The sequence below is a fragment of the Oratosquilla oratoria genome, unplaced genomic scaffold, assembly GCF_046742065.1.
Source record: "Oratosquilla oratoria isolate Oo_2021 unplaced genomic scaffold, ASM4674206v1 SCAFFOLD170, whole genome shotgun sequence".
In the NCBI taxonomy this organism is placed as follows: Eukaryota; Metazoa; Arthropoda; class Malacostraca; order Stomatopoda; family Squillidae; genus Oratosquilla; species Oratosquilla oratoria.
Window position 1 is genome coordinate 155,001 of NW_027467523.1, and position 6,201 is coordinate 161,201.

The window sequence follows — 6,201 nt, forward strand, 5'->3', positions numbered from 1 at the left end:
GTTTCATAATTTCTGGTTCATCTTCCTGAACTGATTCTAGTAATTGGCTTACTTTTTCATTTTCCTCTTTGATTCTTGTGGTTCTATCTGTGTTGTGTTTCTCTTCCATTCCTAATATAATTATACATTTCTTTTTGTCTGCTAAATCCCTTACTATATTCTCCTTTTGTCTCATCACTTTAATAACTGAGTCTTCAGTATGTTCTTTCAATTGCTGTTTGACTATGTCAGTGAATGAAACCTTATTTCCTTCTTGGGTTTTCTTCCAATTTTTACTTTCTTTAGCTATCGTTTCTCTGTTTTCTTTACTATTCTTCTTCAATTCCTCATTCTCCACCTTTACCTCTCTTAACTGTCTTTTTAGGTCTTCTATTTCATCAGTTAAGTTTTTATTCGCCTTTTCCAGTTCTTCCAATCTTTCAACCCTTTGTAAAATGGTGTTCATATGACCTAACCTACTCTCCAAGTCCTCGATCACCTTATCAACCTTCTTCTCTAGTCTTGTCAGTCGGGGGGGTTTGTGTCCCCCCCACTCTCTTTAAATCCCTTGAAAATATTCTCATCACTTTCTACTGTATTGTTCCTATCTATACTTCTAATCTTTACATTCTTATTAGACATTCCGTCGTCCTCCAGCTCGTCTTGTGGTCGTTTGTTTACTTTACGGCGGTCTATTTGGACCAAGTCCTCTACTTCCTCATTACCTTCCATTTTCCCAGCAATCCCTCCCCTTCTCCTCTTTCCTTACTTTCCCACTACCCCACGAGCAATTTCCCCCCACCCTGCAAATACAAAAAGGCACTTCTCTTTGCGTTGGGATCCACAATTTGCACTTTTCTTCAGAACGTTCTTCAAGCCGTCCATTCGTTGAAAGTGTGGGTGTGTGTGTGTGTGTGTGTGTGTGTGCGTATGGGTGTATGTGTGTTTGTGTGCGTATGGGTGTTTGTGTGTGTGTGTGTGTGTGTGTAAAATAACCACAGGAGAAGGGAAACTTGTAGACAGTAAGTACTTTCGTATATTACATCTTCAGACTAAATGACAGAGATACAGAGTTGGGTTTAAATGTAAGTATCAGGGGGCAACCATAAGTGGGGAAGGGGGGAGACAATACAATGTGAGGAGGGGGGTTGAACTTACTTCTGTCGACCTGAACAACACGTAAAGCTCAATCTGGCGGAAAGATCTCGGTGACCATTTGGGTTACCAATTTATCACATTTGAAATGACCATGGCTTAAGTTTATATTTTTTTCAAACGTGCCTGATATTAAGCAGGATTCTATTATATTTCTTTCTTGTAGTCTTCTTCCTTTGGCTAAAATTGTTACCTTAGACCAATCAATATGGTGGTTATATAATGCTTTACGTTGAAATAACGGATTATATATATATATAATTTTCACATTGAATGAGAATCAGACAAGAAACAATGGTCTCAAACTGTCCGGAAATAGATTCAATTTGGAAGTAGGTAGAAACAACTTTGCCAACCGTGTAGTTAATGAATGGAATAAACTTCCTGCACAGGTAGTGCAATGTAGTTCAGTTCGAAGCTTTAAGAATTATTTAGATAAATACCTAAGTAAGATGCTGTAATTATTATAATTTATGTTATATTATTTGTTTTTGTTTTGTTATAATTTGTCTGTCTGATTTTCATTTATTATTAGTTATATGTCAATTTATTATCATTTACTATTTACCTGTTTGTTTGTTATTCAACTATACCAATGCATTTATTTATGTATTTTAATTGTTATTTACATTGTTATAGTTTTAATTTATTATTAATATGATTTTTTTTTTTTTTTTTTTTTTTTTTGCATCCGACCTAGATATGGATCAGGGGGTCTCCTGTCGGCGTGCTTTGCCTTTGTAATATATACATATATATATATATATATATATATATATATATATATATATAGATATATATATATATATATATATATAGATATATATATATATATATATATATAGATATATATATATATATATATATATATATATATATAAAATGAAGGAATAAAAAGAAATCACGGATCTAGTTCCGAGTTCCTGAGTTTATTCTTCTGAAAAAGCATATAGCGAAACCGGTCAGTAATAAACTTAGGAACTCGGAACTAGACCCGTGACTTCTTTTTCCACCTTCATCAACTTCTCACAATGTACCAGTATATATATATATATATATATATATATGTATATATATATATATAAACATATATTTATTTATATGTGTATATATACATATATATGTACATATATATATATATATATATACATATATATATATATACATACATATATATATATATATATATATATACATATATCCTATATACATATATATATATATCCTATATACATACATATATATATATATATATATATTATTATATATATATATACATATATCCTATATACACACACATATATATATATATATTATATATATTAACATATATATAAATATATGTGTATATATACATATATATACATATATGTGTACATATATGTGTACATATATATATATATACATATATATATATACTTATATATATATACATATGTATATATATGTACATATGTCTTATATATATATATATATATATATATATATATATATATATATATAACTATAGAAAAGAGAACAACGAAGGTGCCTATCCAGTAAAGGATGAAAATGGAGTGATGTTGGTGGAAACAAATCAAATTACAGAAAGATGGAAAAATTATTTTGAGAACCTACTCAATGCTGGACAAGAAAATATGGAAATGCAGGAAGAAAATCAGATGGAGTTCTTAGAAGGTGAAAATGATGAAATTACAGTTGTGGAGGTTCAGGCGGCTATCCAAAGAATGAAAAATGGAAAAGCATGTGGTGAGGATGAGATACATATAGAATTCATTAAAGCAATGGGTGAGTTGGGTGCGAACTGGCTGACCAGAATTATGAATGTCGCGTGGAAAAATGCTGAAATACCAGATGACTGGCGTAAAGCGGTCGTATGCCCAATTTTCAAAAAAGATGACCGCACAAATTGCAATAATTACAGAGGCATATCGTTGCTATCGCATGTGGGCAAAGTATATGAGAGAGTCATAGAGAGAACACTGAGAATGGCTGTAGAGGAAAGATTTGGGGAATGGTAGCATGGTTTTAGACCACAAAGAAGCACAGTGGATATAATTTTTACATTGAAAATGGTTTTGGAAAAGAACAGGGAGTGGAACATCGACAAGTTTGCTATCTTCATAGATATGGAGAAAGCATTTGATAAGGTACCTAGGGAAGAAATCTGGAGAGCACTGGAGCATCAAGAATACGATGTTCCAGCAAACCTGAAAAGGGCAATTAAGAGTATATATAGGAAATGTGAAAATAAAGTGAAGCTAAGGGATGGGGATACACCATGGTTCCAGGTCAGGACAGGGGTAAGACAAGGAGGAGTGATTTCCCCACTGCTGTTCATAATTTTCATGGACAGATGTATGAAAGAAATAAACCATGGCAACAACACGATAACGCTGGCAAATGCAGATGATGTTGCTGTGATATGCAGCAGCAAAGAGGAACTACAAGAGATGACAGGAAGATGGAATAAAGTTATGAATGATAGTGATATGAAAATTAACATTAATAAAACGGAAGTCATGAGCATCACGAGGAATGAGAAGAACATAGAAATAAGAATAGGAGAGGCCCAGTTGAAGCAAGTAAGCAAATTTGAATATCTTGGGGTGAAAGTTAATTAACAGAATAATCAGGAAATCGAAATAAATAACAGAATTAATAAATTTAATAAGAACTTTGGTATGCTTTCGGTGTTGTTCAGAGACCGCAATGTCCCTACAAAATGTAAGGTGCTGATGTATACAACAGTATTAAGACCAATTTTGCTTTATGGATCAAAAACATGGACAATGACAAGCAAAAGAAAGAGTAAAATCGTTGCTGCAGAAATGAAAGTTCTGAGGAAAATCAAAAGAGTGTCTAGACTGGACCGATTGAGAAACATGGACATAAGAGCAGAATTGAATGTAAAGAATATACTAGAACATATAGAAGAAAATCGCCTGAGATGGTAGGGACATGTGCAGAGGATGGAGGATGGGAGACTGCCCAGGGCTGCACTTCATATGTGGCCGGAAGGTAGAAGACCGGTGGGCAGGCCTAGAAAAAGATGGATGGAGGGAGTTAGGAAGCTTTGGCGATTCGAGGAGAAGACCTTACAGAGATACTGCAAAATGAAGTCTACAGAGATCGAGAAAGAGATGGAGAGAAATTAGGAAACGAGGACCACTGGCTGACAGGAGATAATCCTACCAGGCGGATGGTAAGAGAGTGATATGATTAAAAACAAGGCTTTCTTGTCTCCCTCATGTTCATCTTATGACCAAAGACAGCTCTCCCACCTACCCACCCTTGTAGCACAATTTTCACTTTAGGAGAATTAACACAAGTACCTTTATCTTCTCTCCTCCCCAAATTATGGTTATCCCATACCAGTACACCTGATGTGAAATACCAATGTTCCCACAGCTTAGAAATACCATGCCCCCATACATATCCACACCAAACTAGCTAACTCGACAGAGACCTCATGGCTTTTGACCTGTGGGCATGAGAGTTGCTATATTGGTTGGCAGCAAGCATGAACACGTATAGGACTTTTGCCTCTGCAGATCACACCTTCATCTTGAGCAGTCCTAAAGCAAAATCCTTGATACGTTGTATGGTCCTCAACCTGTGGTCAAATTGGAGCAAACTGCTAAATATACCCAAAATATATCCTGTGAATTTTTATCAAAATATCAAGGTCAGCCATTAGGCTACAACTTACCTCTGCATTAGGGAGCTGTGCTCATGGCCTCTCAAAGTAGGTGTCAAGTAGCTGAGCCCAAAGAGACTGGTGAGGCCCCATTAAAATTGAGGAACCAGACAAATTTGGCATTGCTCCCTCTGCAGGCAGCACCTGTACTTTATGGTTCCCAAGTGCAAATCTGCAGGTTTTGTGGTTTTTGACAGATAAGCAAGAAGGTTGCCACAAAGAAGCAACTTGAGAAACAACCCACAAAATTCCTAAGAGGAACCCACCCCATAGGTTTTCACAAAAGTTGGCCCATGGCACGCTGGTTACTGATTACTACAGGAAATAATTAGTACCCATTAGGGGTGTACCGATTAACCAGCATCAGAATTGGCAAGAATTGGCACTTTTATGGTGAACTGGCATCGGCATTGGTAAGAGATGGCATTCTTTTTTTTTTTTTTTAATGGGATTTGGCATCGGCATCAGCAATATTTTGCTGATGCCAATGCTTTTAAAATAACAGCACAAGACAGAGTATATGTCAGAGTAAATTATGTAAAATTTCAATTCTATTTTTGTATTTCTTATATAAATTTAAACTAAAAATAATGTATATATATATATATTTGAAAGAGCAAAATTTCTTCAAAAGAAATTAAACAAGAGTAATATGAGAGTAAATTATCCAGGCGTCCGTGGACTCAGTCGATTTTACCCACTAATAAGTGCGAAAAATGGGCAGACAAATTTACTCCCACTTACTCCGCAGCAATTGATAGCCAAATAAATTGCTTATAAAGATTTTTTTTTTGTGTATTTTGACAAGTAAATATATAACAATATATCTTTATGTATTTTGGCTTAATAGTTCTTTGTTATTCAAAAATACAATTTTTGTAACTTTAGAGGCTTAAATATTGCTAAATTAAAAACACCTGGCATCTTTATAGAATCACATGTATTTTATTAGCATTTTTAAAGTTTATACTAAGGTTTGTTTTGTCTACTACATAATTGTTCATCAACATTATTTAAAAATTTTGTTTTGTGCATTTATGTATTGTTTCAGTGATTATGTACTACTGGATTATAGAATAAAACCAGTAATTAATTAAGCTTATTGATGCTTTTTTAACAATATTTGTAAACAAGAATTTTTTATAGAAACAAGTACATAATAAAAAATAGATGCATGATAAGATAGTCAAAAAGTAGTCCAATCTGACATGTATAAATCATTGACAATCATGAAGTGGTCAATCAATAAGCACTTCATTAACTTCATTCCATCATCAGCATCCAACAGCTCATCAACTGGCAGGTATAATCTACACAGATTATAAAGCAAGTAATTATATACAGTGGAACTGGCATTGGCAACTAAG